A 20,688-nucleotide genomic window follows, 5' to 3' on the forward strand; every position below is an offset into this window, starting at 1 on the left:
CGAAGACCCAATGCAGCCAAAACGAATGAATGAACGAATAAATAAATAAATAAACTTAAAAAAAACCACACCAGAGTGTAACTGTCTCAGTGCTGTTGAAGGGGAATAGATGTATAGATTATTGAAGTAGTGGGAGGTTAAGGGGCTATAAAGGATATTGATATGTCATCAATATGGATGTCATAGTTGCCCACTATGAAGCGGGAAATGGAACAGAGAAGATATTGGGTCCTATATGTGGGGCTGCTCAGAACTAAGGGACCCAGAATTGAGTTGGACATTCCTTGGCACTTGTTCAAAAGCAGTACTAGGGGGCTTCCCTGGTGGCGCAGTGGTTGAGAATCCGCCTGCCGATGCAGGGGACACGCGTTCATGCCCCGATCTGGGAAGATCCCACATGCCCCGGAGCGGCTGGGCCCCTGAGCCATGGCCACTGAGCCTGTGCGTCCAGAGCCTGTGCTCCGCAACGGGAGAGGCCACAACAGGAAGAGGCCTGCGTACCACAAAAAAAAAAAAAAAAAAAAAAAGCAGTACTAAGTGGTACAGATATTTGTGTGTGAATTAATGTCGAGATCTTCAGATACTTGATGCCCTGGATGTATGATGTATTATTCTCTCAAACAGCTGTCTATTAGGGATGGTCTCAAACACAGATCTTTTGTGATTTGGAATATGATAGGCCTGTTTAGTTCTGTTTAAAAGTGTATGTGCTGAGAAGCTAGACTAGGGAACCTCCAACACAGTATCCCCAATGACATTTTGTACTTATGTTATTTGTAAAAAGTAAATTACACATTTACATATTTACATGTACTCATTCCCTGGCTTATTTAGAGTAGAAAGCTGACTTGCTTTAATGATTTTTTCTCTATGTGAAAGTGTTTATAATCTTCGTGTCATACATTTCACCTTTCTGCAAAATGAATGTTGTGTTGGAATTTGAAATAAATGATAAGGGCTTTTATGAGAATTTTGTCTCCTTCTGGTAAATGAAGCCCAAGTATTACATTGTATAGTGTGGGTGATGGTGAATGTTTTGGGCCAACAATGAGTATTATACTGTTTTCCAAGTCTTCATATGGAGATGAATTCAGTGTGGTCTCACTGGTGTTATTTCTGCTGAGCACTCAGAGTGGTTGTTTCAGAGAAAGGCTTACTTGTGATAATTTTTAAATCTTACATTCCTGAAAATTTCAGAAAGGCAGTGTGATATAAGGAAAAAAATGGAAGTCCTAACGGTCATCAACCCTGTTATGATTAGCTATATGATTGTAGGCAAATTTTTTATCCTCTGAGCGTTAGTTTTTTTAAAATTTAATTTTTGAATAGGTAATACATTCAGATGGTTAAATAAATAGTTGAATATTTATATATTTTATATAATCAGTGAAAGTCTCACTCCTATGCCTATTCGTCATCCACGCAGTTCCATGTCCCTTGCCCAACCACTTTTACTGGTTTCTTTACACTCTTTTAGACTTTCTTTAGGCAAACGCTTACAATTATGAATGTATTTTTCCTACTTTTCATGCAAAAGTTAGTGCATAGTCCCCACTGTTCTGCACCTTCAACCCATTACCCCCAAAATGCTTTTTCATTTAATGTATCTTGGAGATCTTTCCAGATCAGTACATAGAGAGTTTCTGCTTTTTTTCAAAAAATCTGCACAGTATTTCATTGAATGGATGTATCATAATTTAACTAGTTCCTTATTGTTGTACATGTGTGTTGCTTCTACTCTTTTGATATTATAAGCAATTCTGTAATGGAGACCCTTGAACATGTGTCATTTTACATGTGTGCAGGGATATTTGTGGGATCACTTTATAGAAAGTGGTGTTTCTAAGTCAAAGGATATATGCATTTATAACTGTGAAATATGTTGCCAACTTGCTTCCCTTTGGGGTTGCTCCAAAATGTGCATTGCCTGTTCACTCACCAACATTAGCTGTATCATAGCTAATACTTACATGGTACTTACTGTGTACCAGATACTGTTCTAAGTGCTTTATATACATTACTTCATTTTATCTTAATAACATCTCTTTGAGGTAGGTACTGTTATTATCTCCATTTTTCAGATTAATAATTTGAGGAATAGAGACTTTAAGTGATTTGCCCAAATCATACATTTACTGTGGCAGAAATTCAAACCAAGTATTCTGGCTTCAGGATTGGTGTTACTAAGATTATGTTTTACTGTTATCAAACTTGAATTTTTGCCAATCTGATAGAGAAAAATGATACTTTAGAGTAGTTTTAAGTTTAAAAATATTACGTTAAGATTAAGGATCTTTTTATATTGTTTGATCACTCATGTTTCCTTTTCTGTAAACTACGTGTTTAAATTCTTTACCTGTTTTTTTTTTGAGTCATAGGTCTCTTTCCTATTGATTTCTAAGTTTCTCTCTTTATATATGATATAAATTATATATATATTTATTGATATATGTATATATATTATATATACATGTGATAAGATATATTTTTTTGTCTGGGCTATGTATTGCAAATATTTTCCCATTTTGACATTTGTCTTCTGACTTCTTTTATTCCCTTGCAGAACTTTTAGATTTTTATGTAGACAGACTTATCAATCTTGTCTTTTATGGCTTTTGGATTTTGAGTCATAGTTAGAAAGACCTTCTTCATCTCAGTCATTAGTTTTTTAATCTATCCACTGGGAACAAGAAGATAGAATTATTGTGAAGGTCAAAGTGCTTTGTGAACTGTAAACTGTAAATCATTATACAGATGAAATATGGTGTTACTTATTAATTTGTCTTCTGAACAAATTGTATAGAGGTTGTCATCTCTTCTCCTGCATTAAATGGAACAGGATGACAAATTTTTGTTTTCTGCAGTGTGGGAAACTAGGGTGGTATTGATCTTGTGGTCAGTGTTTTTCTTGGACAATTTGCATGGGATCTTTTTCAAAAGTAGGCACAGTGGAAATCCTGAAGTATTTTTGCATACTTTAGTCTTTGTTGTTCTTTGTGTTAGGTATAATTGGAATCTGACTAAAAGTTCTCAAAAATTGTTTTGCTTTCACATTAGCTATGGTTGACAAATTTGCACATTATTTACTTTGGGTATTGTATTCCTACTGATTGGTAGGAATTTGTAATTTGGGAGGACCCCTCACTTTTGTGTGTGTGTGTAAGATTATAAAATTAATTCATGTTCATTAAGGAGGAATTGGGGAATAGAGATGATTTTAAATTATTCAAATCTCCCCAAGATTCAAAGAGTTAATAGCCAATGTTAACATTTTGGACTCTCAGGATTCTTTTTGTGTATGTGTTTGTATTGTCATTACCAGCTCTCTAGGGTTTGGCATAGTGCCTGGCCCTTAGTAGGTGTTAAATAAATATTTATTGACTGAGTGAATGAAAGAATGAATATGTTTTTACATAGGAAGTACAGAATCTCAATGTCTTATTTATTTTCATTTTTTTTATGCATTGTAGATTTTAATTCATATAGTATTATTAAAATTTGTATGCCATAATTCATTTGGAGGTGAGTAAGTTCAAGTCTAACCCTCACGGAGCTCAGAGTCCAGTGAAAGAGACAGATAAGCAACAATTAACATACTGTGTGATAACTATAATAACAGAGCTTTGTGGAGGGCATTATTAAAACACAGAAAAAAGAGATTGAGGACTTCCCTGGTGGCGCAGTGGTTGAGAGTCCGCCTGCTGATGCAGGAGACACGGGTTCGTGCCCCAGTCCGGGAAGATCCACGTGCCTCAGAGCGGCTAGGCCCGTGAGCCATGGCCGCTGAGCCTGCGCGTCTGGAGCCCGTGCTCCGCAACAGGAGAGGCCACAACAATGAGAGGCCCGCGTACTGCAAAAAAAAAAAAAAAAAAAAAAAAAAAAGATTTAGGGGTCAGAGAACACTTACCATATGAGATGATCACTGGAGAGCCATGTAGAAGAGGTCAAGAATAACAACATGCCAGGGAGAAGGAATATTCCTTCTAGGTATTGAACTGTTAGCAGGACTCTACAAGTAGTTCTCTATGTTTGGAGCAGATTGTGTCTGTGGGTAGAGGAATAGAGATATATGAGGCTGGAGATGTGGGCAGGGGCCAGATAAGAAAGAGCCTTTGTATCACACATGAAAAGTTCTCAAAAGTTTACTTATTTTGGAGAATAGATTGGGAGAGGTGTCAGAGTGAAGATAGGAAGACCAAGAAGATGTTAACTGAGCACAACAGCTGGAATGAGATGAACATCACTTAAGCCAAGTTAGGAGGGGAAGGCTACACTTGAAAGGAGGGTTAAGTCTGGGGGCTAATGATTAGGCCAGTTTTAGTAGAGCAAAGTCTTTGAATGCCAAGCTAAGGAATTTTATATGCAACAAATGTCATGGAATTTTAAAATAAATTTTTATTTTTGGCTGCATTGGGTCTTCATTGCTGCATGTGGGCTTTCTCTAGTTGCAGCGAGCGGGGCTGACTCTTCGTTGCGGTGCGCAGGCTTCTCATAGTGGTGGCTTCTCTTGTTGCAGAGCACAGGCTCCAGGCGCACGGGCTTCAGTAGTTGTGGCACGTGGGCTCAGTAGTTGTGGCGCACGGGCTTAATTGCTCTGCAGCATGTGGGATCTCCTCAGATCAGGGATCGAACCCGTGTCTCCTGCATTGGTAGGCGGATTCTTAATCACTGCACCACCAGGGAAGCCGCCATTGAATTTTTTTTTAACTGTCAACGTGTGTTATGTGAACTGTTACAGGTTGCAGTTTGCTTCCTTTCCACTAGTCTGAAATGATGTTGAAATCTTTCATGCTTATGAAATAGTAGAGATACTATCAAAGACAATTGTATTTAAACACAAGTGAAATTTCAGACTGGAATATGACACTTTATTTGAAAAGTATATATGTGTATATGTATTAAAGAACTATGAGAATAGGCATTGTTTGAAAATACCTTTTATAATAGTTATGTACTCTTTCCTTTGGATGCTTAAGACCAGATAACTCTCTGGAATGGTAAGGCTCTGGTCTTGTTGAAGCTTTACAACAAGTATAAGGAAATCACATTAAAAGTCCTCTTAAAGCTCCATAGTTACATTAGAGAATACATTTTTAACTGGAATTGGAATTTTTTTCCTGAATTTAAATCAGAGGGCTTCCCTGGTGGTGCAGTGGTTGAGAGTCCGCCTGCCGATGCAGGGGACACGGGTTCGTGCCCCGGTCTGAGAAGATCCCACATGCCGCGGAGCGGCTGGGCCCGTGAGCCATGGCAGCTGAGCCTAAGCTCTGCAACGGGAGAGGCCACAACAGTTAAGAGGCCCGCGTACCGCAAAAAAAAAAAAAAAAAAAAAAAAAAATCAGAAAGAAAATATTTTAAGGAAGCAAAGTCCTTTCAGAAAGTTAAAGAAATGCCAGGGAGTATGCTGTAGTTAATATGAATTTGGTCGAATTACTACAGCTCAGCTTTTATATTTGTATTTCTGTATATTAATAATTAAATGCTTTGAGAGACTCATGTTCATTATACATTGATTGTGAAATTATGTTTGCTATATTTATTGTCAATATAACATTACAGAAAGTTTAGAATAAGAGTAAAGAATAAGTCATAAATTTTCTACCCAAAATAACATTATCACTTTGGTATAATTCCTTTATTTTTTCCAGTGCATACTTTTTTTTTTTTTTTCGGTATGCGGGCCTCTCACTGCTGTGGCCTCTCCCGTTGCGGAGCACAGGCTCCGGACGCGCAGGCCCAGCGGCCATGGCTCACGGGCCCAGCCGCTCCGCGGCATGTGGGATCTTCCTGGACCGGGGCATGAACCCGTGTCCCCTGCATCAGCAGGCGGACTCTCAACCACTGCGCCACCAGGGAAGCCCCGTCCAGTGCATACTTTTATATAATTATAATCATTGATTAGTCAATTTTTATATTTTTGTCCCTCCCTCTTCCCACTTAACATATAAATTTCATCTCATGTAGTCTAAGCTATTGTAGTGGGAGGGATGAAACGGTGATTTTTAGTTGTTCTAAGCTTTTAATCTTCATTTTTTAAACAAAAGTAATACAAGATCATTGTAAAAAAACTGAACAGAAATGTATTCCATAAAAAAATGAGTCTTGGGACTTCTCTGGTGGTACAGTGGCTAAGAATCCACCTGCCAGTGCAGGGGACATGGGTTTGAGCCCTTGTCCGGAAAGATCCTACATGCTGGGGAGCAACTAAGCCCATGTGCCACAACTACTGAGCCTGCGCTCTAGAGCCCAAGAACCACAACTACTGAGCCCACATGCCACAACTACTGAAGCCCGTGTGCCTAGAGCCTGTGCTCCACAACAAGAGAAGCCACTGCGATGAGAAGTTCACGCACCGCAAGGAAGAGTAGACCCCGCTTGCCTCAACTAGAGAAAACTTGCATGCAGCAACGAAGACCCAACACAACCAAAAATAAATTAAAAAAAAAAAAAGCCTTTCTTATAATCACCTCTTCCACCAAGATAAAGTTTAATATATGCATTCCTTTAAATTGTTTTTTTAGATATATACTGTTTACTATTATATTAAAAAATAAAAATAAGGTTGCACTATACATTCTATTTTGCCAACAGTGACACTGTCAAGTGACAATACCAATATTTTGGTATTGTCGACAGTGAAACTTGGACATCTCTCCATGTTAGTATATATAGAATTTACCTCATTCTTTTAATGAGTATATAATACATTATTTGGATGTACTCCAGTTTATTTAATCTACCCTATTGATGGACATTTGGATTGTCTCCAGTTTTTTTCTGTTACAACATGTAGGTTAATACATTCATCTTATGTCTGCTTATAGTAACTGTCACTTTTAATGGCTATAAAATATTCCCTTTAGTGGAAATAATACACTTGAGAGAGGAATAAGGTTGAAAAATATTTTGGGGTGAATATTTTTTGACAATACTTCATGTTATTAATTTTGTTTTGCCTTTTATCAGATTCCTCCTTTGACCTTTGTAATGTAAACTATAGAAGAGCCTGCCCTAACCCCAGGAATCTAACTTCCTTTTTCTCTTGATTGCTTTCTTTCCCAGCCTCTGAAATAGACTTCTAACCACTTTATCAGAAGAGGTGAGTTGCCTATTTGACCTAAGTGGTCTTCTTAAAATCAAATAGGAAAATTTATCAAAATAAAGATTATCCTGGAAATTTATTTATTTATCTATCTATTTTTGGCTGCATTGGGTCTTCCTTGCTGTGCGCGGGCTTTCTCTAGTTGTGGCGAGTGGGGGCTACTCTTCATTGAGGTGTGTGGGCTTCTCATTGCGGTGGCTTCTCTTGCTGTGGAGCACGGGCTCTAGGCACGCGGGCTTCAGTACTTGCGGCCCGTGGGCTCTAGAGTGCAGGCTCAGTAGTTGTGGCACACAGACTTAGTTGTTCCGCGGCATGTGGGATCTTCCCGGACCAGGGATCGAACCTGTGTCCCCTGCCTTGGCAGGTGGATTCTTAACCACTGGACCACTAGGGAAGTCCTATCCTGGAAATTCATAATCCTCTTACTACTTTAGCATCTCAGCTTATTTGAATGGGTCTAATATCAATCAGTTGATCTTGTGTCAAGCTTCATGTTCCAGCATAAAAAGTTTTAGATACATTTAGTGTACTTGGAAGATCAGAAACTATGTTTTTTATATCCAGATTATGGGAAATAATAATCCTACTCAATTCTGTCCTAGTTATGTCATATATATAATATTGTGTACATTTTTTTGCTATTGTGTTTTAGAGGAGCTTTGACAGTTTGGAGGGCAATTAAGGCTAAACTTTAAAGAAGATAACCAGGGAGCTCTTGATGCCATGTTTCATGGGAAACTTGAAAGACTTGTGTATATGTGCCCTGGAGAAAACTTGGTAACTGAAAAGGTATCATAAAGAAGAAAACCAGACTTAATTTGTTGTATACTTGCAGCATCCAGAACTAGGATTAAGGTTGGGCAGGGGAAGAGAGAGGAAAGGGAACTCATTTTTATTGAATGCTTACTGTGTGTTATGCACCCTGCCTTTTGCTTCATTTATGCATTTTTATCCTTTAATTCCTTAGTGTGTTGTCATTAATTCTCTTTGTAACTCAGTGAGATATAGTTAATATTTACCTCTATTTTATAAATGAGGGGAGAAGTTAAGTAACATGCCCAAGATGATTCAGCTACTTAGCTGGAATCAGAATTTTTTAAACTTGTCTTGTTTAATTTATTTTGGTCACATACGTATGTTTTAAATAATATTTAACAGTGTTATTTTAGAAAAAAATTTTTTCTGCTCTCATTTCATGAAATTTTACCTGTCTTTACATGCTTTTTCAATCTCAGTATCTTTGCCATCACTATATCTTTTCTGAATTATCTAGCACAGTTTACCATAGTATATCATCTGCTCTTCCCTCTAAGCTCTTTTATTTTTTTATTCTAGCAATTTTTTTTAGATCTTGAGATTTTTAACTTAAATGTGATGCTATTTATTTATTTATGGCTATGCTGGGTCTTCATTGCTGTGCGTGGGCTTTCTCTAGTTGTCGCAAGTGGGGGCTACTCCTCGTTGTAGTGCACGGGTTTGTCATTGCTGTGGCTTCTCTTGTTGTAGAGCATGGGCTCTAGGCGTGCGGGCTTCAGTAGTTGTGGCACGAGGGCTTCAGTCGTTGTGGCATGTGGGCTCCAGTAGTTGTGGCTCGTGGGCTCTAGAGCGCAGGCTCAGTAGTTGTGGTGCACGGGCTTTGTTGCTCCGTGGCATGTGGGATCTTCCTGGACCAGGGATCGAACCTTTGTCCCCTGCATTGGCAGGTGGATTCTTAACCACTGTGCCACCAGGGAAGTCCTCTAAGCCGTTTCAGAAAGAGTATTTTTTGAATATGTATATGCTACTTATTAGAAATTTTATTCCAAGCAACAAGTACTCATTCACATAACATAAGACCATTTGGTTTTTTTCATTTCTGTTGTTGGTGTTTTTGAGCTCTGTGCTGTAATCATTTGCTGGACTCTTTTTTTAAAAAAAATTAATTAATTTTTTGGCTGCGTTGGGTCTTCGTTGCTGCATGTAGGCTTTCTCTAGTTGTGGTAAGTGGGGGCTACAGTTCGTTGCTGTGTGCGGGCTTCTCATTGCAGTGGCTTCTCTTGTTGAGGAGCATGGGCTCTAGGTGCGTGGGCTTCAGTAGTTGTGGCACATGGGCTCAGTAGTTGTGGCTCACGGGCTCTAGAGTGCAGGCTCAGTAGTTGTGGCGCATGGGCTTAGTTGCTCCGCAGCATGTGGGATCTTCCTGGAGCAGGGCTCAAACCCATGTCCCCTGCATTGGTAGGTGGATTCTTAACCACTGAGCCACCAGGGAAGCCCTGGATTGTTTTTTTTTTAACATCTTTAGTGGAGTTATAATTGCTTTACAATGGTGTGTTAGTTTCTGCTTTATAACAAAGTGAATCAGCTATACATATACATATATCCCCATATCTCTTCCCTCTTGTGTCTCCCTCCCTCCCACCCTCCCTATCCCACCCCTGTAGGTGGTCACAAAGCCCCAAGCTGATCTCCCTGTGCTATGTGGCTGCTTCCCACTAGCTATTGGTTTTACATTTGGTAGTGTATATATGTCCATGCCACTCTCTCACTTTGTCCCAGCTTACCCTTCCCCCTCCCCGTGTCCTCAAGTCCATTCTCTAGTAAGTCCACGTCTTTATTCCTGTCCTGCCCCTAGGTTTTTCATGACCATTGTTTTTTTAAGATTCCATATATATATGTTAGCATATGGTATTTGATTTTCTCTTTCTGACTTACTTCACTCTGTATGACAGACTCTAGGTCCATCCACCTCACTACAAATAACTCAATTTCCTTTCTTATTATGGCTGAGTAATATTCCATTGTATATATGTGCCACATCTTCTTTATCCATTCATCTGTCAATGGACACTTAGGTTGCTTCCATGTCTTGGCTATTGTAAATAGAGCTGCAGTGAACATTGTGGTACATGACTTTTTGAATTATGGTTTTCTCAGGATATATGCCCAGTAGTGGGATTACTGGGTCATATGGTAGTTCTATTTTTAGCTTTTTAAGGAACCTCCATACTGTTCTCCATAGTGGCTGTATCATTTTACATTCCCACCAACAGTGTAAGAGGGTTCCCTTTTCTCCACACCCTCTCCAGCATTTATTGTTTGTAGATTTTTTGATGATGGCTATTCTGACTGTTGTGAGATGATATCTCATTGTAATTTTGATTTGCATTTCTCTAGTGATTAATGATGTTGAGTATTCTTTCATGTGTTTGTTGGTAATCTGTATATCTTCTTTGGAGAAATGTCTATTTGGGTCTTCTGCCCATTTTTGGATTGGGTTGTTTGTTCTTTTGATATTGAGCTTCATGAGCTGCCTGTAGATTTTGGAGATTAATCCTTTGTCAGTTGCTTCATTTGCAAATATTTTCTCCCATTTTGAGGGTTGTCTTTTCGTCTTGTTTATGGTTTCCTTTGCTGTGCAAAAGCTTTTAAGTTTCATTAGGTCCCATTTGTTTATTTTTGTTTTTAGTTCCATTTCTCTAGGAGGTGGGTCAAAAAGGATCTTGCTGTGATTTGAGTCATAGAGTGTTCTGCCTTTGTTTTCCTCTAAGAGTTTGACGGTGTCTGGCCTTACATTTAGGTCTTTAATCCATTTTGAGTTTATTTTTGTGTATGGTGTTAGGGAGTGTTGTAATTTCATACTTTTACATGTAGGCTGTCCAGTTTTCCCAACACCACTAATTGAAGAGGCTGTCTTTTCTCCAGTGTATATTCTTGCCTCCTTTATTAAAAATAAGGTGACCATATGTGTGTGGGTTTATCTCTGGGCTTTCTATCCTGTTCCATTGATATATATTTCTGTTTTTGTGCCAGTACCATACTTTCTTGATTACTGTAGCTTTGTAGTATAGTCTGAAGTCTGGGAGCCTGATTCCCCCAGCTCCGTTTTTCTTTCTCAAGATTGCTTTGGCTATTCGGGGTCTTTTGTGTTTCCACACAAATTGTGAAATTTTTTGTTCTAGTTCTGTTAAAAATGCCAGTGGTAGTTTGATAGGGATTGCATTGAATCTGTAGATTGCTTTGGGTAGTATAGTCATTTTCACAATATTGATTCTTCCATTCCAAGAACATGGTATATCTCTCCATCTGTTGGTATCATCTTTAATTTCTTTCATCAGTGTCTTATAGTTTTCTGCATACAGGTCTTTGTCTCCTTAGGTAGGTTTATTCCTAGGTTTTTTATTCTTTTTGTTGCAGTGGTAAATGGGAGTGTTTCCTTAATTTCTCTTTCAGATTTTTCATCATTAGTGTATAAGAATGTAAGAGATTTCTGTGCATTAATTTTGTATCCTGCTTCTTTACCAAAATCACTGATTAGCTCTAGTAGTTTTCTGGTAGCACCTTTAGGATTCTGTATGTATAGTATCATCCCATCTGCAACAGTGACAACTTTACTTCTTCTTTTCCGATTTGGATTCCTTTTATTTCTTTTTCTTCTCTGATTGCTGTGGCTAAAACTTCCAAAACAATGTTGAATAATAGTGGTGAGAGTGGACAACCTTGTCTTGTTCCTGATCTTAGTGGAAATGGTTTCAGTTTTTCAGGATTCTTTTTTTTAATTGACAAATAGTTTATCATCTTTTGTTTCTGAAGCCTTTTTTGTTATCATTATGAGAAAAATATAACAAACGCCCATTACCTGTATAAGAATTGTATATAACAATTAACATTTTGTAAAATTTACTACATCTTTTTTTTCTGATATATTTTAACACAAGTACAGACATGATATTTCACTTCTATTTCTGTGTGCATCTCCAAAAGTAAGTCTTATACAATCTTAATATCATTATCACACTTAAATTAATAGAACTTTCTATTATCAGCTAATAGTAGTCCTTATTAAAATTTCCCCAGCTCTCTTTTATAACTAGTTTGTTCAAATCAAGATCCAGTAGTGTGGGAGGGAAGGAGATGCAAGAGGGAAGAGATATGGGAACATAGGTATATGTATAACTGATTCACTGTTGTAAAGCAGAAACTAACACACCATTGTAAAACAGTTATACTCCAATAAAGATGTTAAAAAAATATTGCTATCTCAAAAAGTTGTAAAATTTTTAATCAACTTTTAATAAATAAAGTTGGTTTGGAAAAAAAAAGATCCAACAAAGTATCATTATTGTATTTAGTTGTTAAAATTCTTAATTCTCCTTCAGAGTCAGAATTTGAATATAGTACTGTGCTTTCTCTATGCTTTCCTTTCCTTGTAAAGAAAAAGCTTTGTAATGATCAGAACTTTTCAATACTAGAACAGGCATGGAGGAATTAGTGAGCTCTTTGTTAGTGGTGTTTCAGTAGGCTGAGTTAACTCTGGCCTCTGTAGTGTCCAATCCAGTGGACACTTTTCTTCATATTATTTGACTGATTTGTGACATCTGATATGTTTATTGTTCCCACCCTTTAAAAAAATAAATTATTTATTATTGCCTGCATTTGGTCTTAGTTGCTGTGTGCAGGCTTTTCTCTAGTTGTGACAAGTGGGGGGCTACTCTTTGTTGTGGTGCATGGGCTTCCAATTGCGGTGGCTTCCCTTGTTGCGGAGCATGGGCAGTAGGCACACAGGCTTCAGTAGCTGTGGCTTGCAGGCTCTAGAGTACAGGCTCAGTAGTTGTGGCTCATGGGCTTAGTTGCTCCATGGCATGTGGGATCTTCTCAGACCAGGGCTTGAACCTGTGTCCCTTGCATTGGCAGGGTAGATCCTTAACCACTGCACCACCAGGGAAGCCCTGTCATTCCCACCTTTGACCTGTGTGACTTACTTCCTCTTGGTTTTATTCTTACCTCTGTTGTTTCTTTTTGTCCTATATGTGTTGATGTTCCCTTGGCCTCTTTTTCAAAAAAAATAAAAAAATAAAAAATGAATAAATAATTTGGCTGCATTGTGTCTTCATTCCTGTATGCAGGCTTTCTCTAGTTGCGGCATGTGGGCCCTAGAGAGCACAGGCTTCAGTAGTTGAGGCACATGGGCTCAGTAGTTGAGGTGCGTGGGCTCGTGGGCTCGCGGGCTTGCGGGCTTCAGTACTTGTGGCATGTGGGCTCAGTAGTTTGGCTCGCGGACTCTAGAGCACAGGCTCAGTAGTTGTGGCGCATGACCTTAGTTACTCTGTGGTGTGTGGGATCTGCCTGGACCAGGGTTTGAACCTGTGTCCCCTGCATTGGCAGGTGGATTCTTAACCACTGCACTACCAGGGAAGTCTGCATGAATCTTTCTGAATTAGAGTTTTTGTCTGCATATATGCCAAGGAGTGGGATTGCTGGATCATATGGCAACTCTATTTTTAGTTTTTAGTTTTTTTTTTTTTTAGTGGTACGCAGGCCTCTCACTGTTGTGGTCTCTCCCGTTGTGGAGCGCAGGCTCAGTGGCCATGGCTCACGGGCCTAGCTGCTCCGTGGCATGTGGGATCTTCCTGGACTGGGGCACGAACCCGTGTCCCCTGCATTGGCAGGTGGACTCTCAACCACTGTGCCACCAGGGGAGCCCTATTTTTAGTTTTTTTTTTTTTTTTTTTTTTTTTTTTTTTTTTTGTGGTATGCAGTCCTCTCACTGTTGTGGCCTCTCCCGTTGTGGAGCACAGGCTCCAGATGCGTAGGCTCAGCCGCCATGGCTCACAGGCCCAGCTGCTCCACGGCATGTGGGAACTTCCTGGACCAGGGCACGAACCCGTGTCCCCTGCATCGGCAGGCAGATTCTCAACCACTGCGCCACCAGGGAAGCCCTATTTTTAGTTTTTAAAGGAACTTCCATACTGTTTTCCGTAGTGGCTGCACCAATTTACATTCCCATCAACAGTGTAGGAGGGTTCCCTTTTATCCACACCCTCTTCATCACTTATTATTTGTAACCTTTTTTTTTTTTTTTAGTGGTACGCAGGCCTCTCACTGTTGTGGCCTCTCCCGTTGCAGAGCACAGGCTCCGGACGCGCAGGCTCAGCGGCCATGGCTCATGGGCCTAGCCGCTTCGCGGCATGTGGGATCTTCCCAGACCGGGGCATGAACCCGTGTCCCCTGCATTGGCAGGTGGACTCTCAACCACTGCGCCACCAGGGAAGCCCATTTGTAGACTTTTAAATCATGGCCATTCTGACCAGTGTTTTGCATTTCTCTAATAATTAACGGTGTTGAGCATCTTTTCATTTGCCCATTGGCCATCTGTATGTCTTCTTTGGAGAAATGTCTGTTTAAGTCTTCTGCCCAGTTTTTGATTGGGTTGTTTTTTTTTGTTATTGAGTTGTATGAGCTGTTTGTATATTTTGGAAATTAAGCCCTTGTTGTTTGCATTGTGTGCAGATATTTTCTCCCAATCTGTAGGTTGTCTTTTCATTTTGTTTATGGTTTCCTTTCGCTGTGCAAACACTTGTAAGTTTGATTAAATCCCATTTGTTTATTTGTGCTTTTATTTCTATTGCCTTGGGAGACTGACCTAAGAAAATAGTGGTACAATTTATGTCAGAGAATGTTTTGCCTATGTTCTCTTCTAGTTTTATGATGTCATGGCTTATATTTAAGTCTTTAAACCATTTGGAGTTTATTGTTGTGTATGGTGTGAGAGAGTGTTCTAACTTCACTGATTTCTATGTAGCTGTCCAACTTTTCCTAACATCAACTGCTGAAGAGACTGTCTTTTCTCCATTGTATATTCTTGCCTCCTTTGTCGAAGATTAATTGACTGTAGGTGTGTGGGTTTATTTCTGGGCTTTCTATTCTGTTCCATTAATAATATGTCTGCTTTTTGTGCCAATACCACACTGTTTTGATTACTGTAGCTTTGTACTATTGTCTGAAGTCTGGGAGGGTTATGCCTCCTGATTTGTTTTTTTTCCCTCAGGATTGCTTTGGCAATTCTGGGTCTTTTATGGTTCCATATAAATTTCAGGATTATTTTTTCTAGTTATGTGAAAAATGTCATGGGTAATTGATAGGGATCACATTAAATCTGTAGATTGCTTTGGGTTTTTCCTCACCTTTAAAAATTTTTTTATTTATTCTTTTTACTTTTCAGTTTTTTTGGCTGCACCACAAGGCTTGTGGATCTTAGTTCCCCAACCGGGGATTGATCCTGAGCCACGGCAGTGAAAGCCCCGAGTCCTAACTGCTGCACCACCAGGGAATTCCCATGTTATTCACCTTTTTAAAGTCACTTCTTTGGGACTTCCCTGGTGGTCCAGCAGTTAAGACTCTGTGCTCCCAGTGCAGGGGGCTTGGGTTCGACCCCTGGTCAGGGAATTAGATCCTGCATGCTGCAACTAAGCTGCAACTAAAAAAAAAAAAGATCCCGCATGCTGCAACTAAGACCCAGCACAGCCAAATAAATAAATATTAAAAAAAGAAAACAAACTTGTAACGCCCTGTACCTAGTGGGAACCCAATTAACATTTGATTTTTTTTTTTTTTTTTTTTTTTTTTTGTGGTACACAGACCTCTCACTGTTGTGGCCTCTCCTGTTGTGGAGCACAGGCTCCAGACGTGCAGGCTCAGTGGCCATGGCCCAAGGGCCCAGCTGCTCCACAACATGTGGGATTTTCCTGGACCGGGGCATGAACCCGTGCCCCCTGAATCAGCAAGTGGACTCTCAACCACTGTGCCACCAGGGAAGCCCAACATTTGATTTTTTAACAGAGGGGATTCTTGAATTGGCCAAAAGATTGGACTAGTTAACCTCTAAATGCCTTTTCAACTTTCAACCTAAGTTTCTGTTTTGTCATGACCTAGGGCCTGGTGGATTGTAGTTACAACAGCATATAATATGCATATCCAAAAGAGGTAATAACAGTTTTAAGAACTGGCTTTTGATCTGTCTGGCACTAATATATGCCATTGTGTATACTCATGGCTAATTAAATAGAGGATGCTAGTTTTTATGTTAGATTGCTTTTGGTTTGAATGGAAACTGCAACTCATTATTTCACAGCAGGATGGCAAGTTCAGCAGTGTTGCTTTTATTTTTAATTAGGCAGTCATCCTGAAATGTGTCTGTATTTGCTATGTTGGTCCATAGAAAGGACAGCAGCTGAGCAGACTGTGATGTAGATTTGCCATGTGGTTGGTCATGATATACAGCTAATGTACTTATCAGTATTCTTGTTCAGGAAAATGGCTAGTTTTCTGGGCTACATCTTACCCGTAATGAATCCTTGTTTTATTTTGAATTAGAGAGGGGATTTTTATGATGATAGAAAGGAAACAAAGTATGATTAGGATATTAGGATATTATATTTGCATTCTTTTTCTAGTCTTTATACCCAGGGTTTAAAAGTCCACTGAATTCTCAGAAATCCTTTTTACTCACTTGTGGGACTTCATTACCAACTCTGTACATGCATGATTCCATATTTGGATGGATTTTGAAGATTATGGTTGCTGGCTGACACTTTGCCATATCCTGTTACCTGTTGGTTGATAGCTGTTCAGTGCATTACAGGATTTTATTTGCATCTACGTTGTTGTGAAGTTTCATCTGCTTCATTCCTGTGGAATGAAAGTGTAAGAAACAACTAATACTGTACATTAGAATGGAAAAGAAGGGCTGATTTGGGGTTGGCATATCTTTCCTGTCAGCTTGGCATCCATTCTTTAAATAGTCCGTTTAAACCAATGCTAATTTATTTATTTATTTAGTTTTCGGTTGCGTTGGGTCTTTGTTGCTGTGCGTGGGCCTTCTCTAGTTGCAGCTCGTGGGCCTTCTCTAGTTGCAGCGAGTGGGGGCTACTCTTCGTTGCAGTGTGCGGGCTTCTCACTGCGGTGGCTTCTTTTTTTGTGGAGCATGGGCTCTAGGCATGCGGGCTTCAGTAGTTGCAGCATGCAGGCTCCGTAGTTGTGGCTTACAGGCTCTAGAGTGTAGGCTCAGTAGTTGTGGCACACAAGCTTAGTTGCTCCGCAGCCTGTGGGATCTTCCTGGATCAGGGCTTGAACCCCTGTCCCCTGCAGTGGCAGATGCATTCTTAACCACTGCGCCACCAGGGAAGCCCAATGCTAATTTTTTGATCTATAGAATGTGATGAAGAGACTAAAGGCTTTTGCTTCAGCGGCTGGTGGAGCTATCATCTGTATGCTCTTTAGTCTGTTGTTAAATTAAGGTGGAGAATAGTAGTAGCTTTGTACCTAGCTAGTAAACTGTAATTTTTCACAGAAATTTAGTTGTTTTTCTGGAGGAGACATGTCATAGTGGGAAGTATTTGGATTTGGAACTCTTGATTTGAATCCAGAGTCTGTCACTAGTTGTTTGAATTTGTTTGAATTTAATCTCTCAGTGTTTTAATTTCTTCCTCTTTAAATTGGAGATGATAACACCTACCTTGCAGAGTTGTCATAAAGGTTATAAAAAACGCAAAAACATTTGGTAGAATGCACGGCCTATGGTAAATGGTGGCTGCAGTTGTTATTATTTCCAGAAGCATTTCAGATGGGCGTATGGTCTACTTGGGAGTCCTAAAAAAGTTTCTTGATTCTCTGGAAAATGATTTGTGGAATTCCTACTTTGAAAAGATAAAATATATAATATTGGTTATAAGATATTTAGTTCACTGACTTTTTTATTGATAGCTTTTTAAATTACTTTCTCCAATCAAAGCTTTTAATTGTACTTTCTTTGGGAAAAATAAATCAATCCCAGTGTAAGTGAAAATTAGCCTTTGAAAAGACAAACCTTCCTATGCAGAAAAGAAAGGAAAAAAGTTTTGAACTTTCCAGTTTATAAATATTGAAATTGAGAACACAATTACTAAAAAATTATTTGTGTCCTTGTAAGCAACATAATTTTGGCATTTTTGAAAGACTGCTGAAGGCTGTTTCCTGGTTTAAGAACAAAACTGATTAAGCTTTTCTGACACAGTGCTTCTTAACGGGGGCACTATTGACATTTAGGGCAAGACAGTTCTTTGTTGTGCAGGACTGTTCTGTGCATTGTAGGGCATTTAGCTTCCCTGGCCCCTGCCCACTAAAATGCCAATAGTGCCCACCCCACACCCCCACCATTGTGACATAGCTCCTCCCTGACGAGAACTTCCTTCCCCCTAAATCTTCACGTGACCCTAATTGAGAACCACTGGGACTCTTGCTGGGATATTTTTAGGGAAGCAGCTCACAGTATCATCAGTTTCCATTTAGGAATTCCAAGTTTTTACAAGCTTAAAATTCTTGATCAACGATGTGTAGTTTCTTGAATCAAATAGCCTCTTTACAGCGAGAGTAATTGTAGTTGTTTTTTTGTTTCACCCAAAATGTATACTTTAAAGGGCACTATTTGTATCAAAAGGTAATATTCCATAAGTGAGACCAAGAGAGGTAATCCAGAGTCTGAAAACAGCATAAAATCTCACAAGTTTCAAAGAAAGTATTGTCTAATTTTAAAATTAGTTATTTTCAGATTTAAAAAAATAGGGTATGGTTTTAGAGTCTGTTCATACACACCTTTGCTGCCTTTTATGGCTAATTAAAATTTATCAGATTAAATTGAAAGCTATTTGTAACTTGGTTGGTTTCATTTAAAATGTGGTCATTCAGTATGCTGGCCAAGGGAGCAGAGGGCATGGTTTGGAAGTTTTCCCATGCTCAGCACTTTTCCAAAATGGATTAATAAAGTTCTTACTCCCAGAAGGGGACTGTACTTTTTATCCCTCAACTGTCTAGCAATTAGTATTGCTTTAGCGTATAATAGGGGCTCTACAACTAAATATCAGTGTTTGTCATGAGTGCTTTTATATTTTAAGTTTGTGGACTTGAATAAGTAAGGCTATCCAAAAATTCTCCCAGTGCTTTTGAGTTTTTAGGCTAAGATATAAATATTCCTTGGACCAAAAACTATAGTCGAACTATTGCAGAATAAAAGTTTGAGAATCTTGAGACTTGGCTTGCACAGTGGGATGCTATTTATTTGCCAAATTGTTTTCAGTTTTTTTGGGCTGAGCATACTGCATAGCTGTTGTATTGGCAATAGACTTAAAAAAACAGAAAACAACTGTTAGAATTCTTTTTTTATTAGGAAAATTAAATATAGAAAAGAGTACAATATAATACCACCCAGAATTAACAAATATTAATTAGTGAAAAAAATAACAAAATTAGCAAACATACCATTTTGTGTTTGTTATAGGTTTGTTTTTTAATAAAAGGAAACAAAACATTATTGTTATAGTTGAGGTCTCCTTTATTTCCCTTCCTTATCTCATTTTTCTTTTTTCCCACCAAGGCAACTACTACAGTGAATTTAGTGGATGGCTTTCTAGTTCATGCTTTTATCTTTTTTTTTTTTTTCCTGCGGTACGCGGACCTCTCACTGTTGTGGCCTCTCCCGTTGCGGAGCATAGGCTCCAGACGCGCAGGCTCAGCAGCCACGGCTCACGGGCCCAGCCGCTCCGCGGCATGTGGGATCTTTCTGGACCGGGGCACGAACCCGCGTCCCCTGCATTGGCAGGCGGACCCCCAGCCACTGGGCCACCAGGGAAGCTCCCCTAGTTCATGCTTTTAGACATTTACTATAAATATATATCTTTATATAATAATCATAATAAGCAACAGGACTTGAATGCTTACTATTTGCCAGGCACTGTTCGTTTAATCAATACCCTATGGTGATTGTAAGGATTAAATGAGTTAATACATATAAAATGTTATAATGTTGGTACTAATTTATTTCCATTTTATAGATGGGGAACTTGAGATGTAGAGAGGTTTTGAAATAACTTGACCAGGTTCACATAGCTCCAAGTTACAGAGCAAGGATTTGAATACAGATTTGTTCTGGAGGCTATACCTTTAATCAGTATGCTGTCCTGCCTCTCTATAATATATGTTATTTTATATGTTTAAAAAATACATTTTTTTATTAAAATGGTATCATCCTGTAGGATGGTCCTATAGTTTTTTTGGTAACTTCTTAAAAATTGCTTTGAATTTAGTTTTTTTAAAAAAATTATTTATTTATTTAGGGCTGCATTGGGTCTTAGTTGCAGGACTCGGGATCTTTCGTTGTGGCTCACAGGCTTCTCTCTAGTTGTGGTGCATGGACTCAGTAGCTGTGGCTCGCAGGCTCAGTAGTTGTGGCGCACGGGCTTAGTTACCCTGCAGCATGTGGGATCTTCCCGGACCAGGGCTCTAACCCGCATCCCCTGCATTGGCAGGCGGATTATTAACTGCTGTGCCACCAGGGAAGCCCTACATCATCTTTATAAAAAAATTTTTATTGGAGTACAATTGATTTACAGTGTTGTGTTAGTTTATGCTGTACAATAATGTGAATCAGTTATACATATACATATATCACTCTTTTTTAGATTCTTTTCCCATGTAGGTTATTACAGGGTATTGAGTAGAGCTCCCTGTGCTATACAGTAGGTCCTTATTAGTTATCTATTTTATATATAGTAGTGTGCCTATGTTAATCCAAATCTCCCAATTTATCCCTCTCCCTCTTTTTTTTTTTTTTTTTTTTTTGTGGTATGTGGGCCTCTCCCTGTTGTGGCCTCTCCCGTTGCAGAGCACAGGCTCCACACGCACAGGCTCAGTGGCCATGGGTCACGGGCCCAGCCGCTCCGCGGCATGTGGGATCTTCCCGAACTGGGGCATGAACCTGTGTCCCCTGCATTGGCAGGCGGGCTCTCAACCACTGCGCC

General features: G+C 39.2%; 1 protein-coding gene across 2 annotated transcripts in view; it reads left to right on the forward strand.

Annotated features, from left to right (window-relative positions):
• The window catches only part of TESK2 (testis associated actin remodelling kinase 2), a 134,731-nt gene that overhangs the window by 3,406 nt on the left and 110,637 nt on the right, over nt 1-20,688 (forward strand). The window lies entirely within an intron of this gene.

The sequence above is a fragment of the Kogia breviceps genome, chromosome 1 (genome assembly GCF_026419965.1).
Source record: "Kogia breviceps isolate mKogBre1 chromosome 1, mKogBre1 haplotype 1, whole genome shotgun sequence".
In the NCBI taxonomy this organism is placed as follows: Eukaryota; Metazoa; Chordata; class Mammalia; order Artiodactyla; family Physeteridae; genus Kogia; species Kogia breviceps.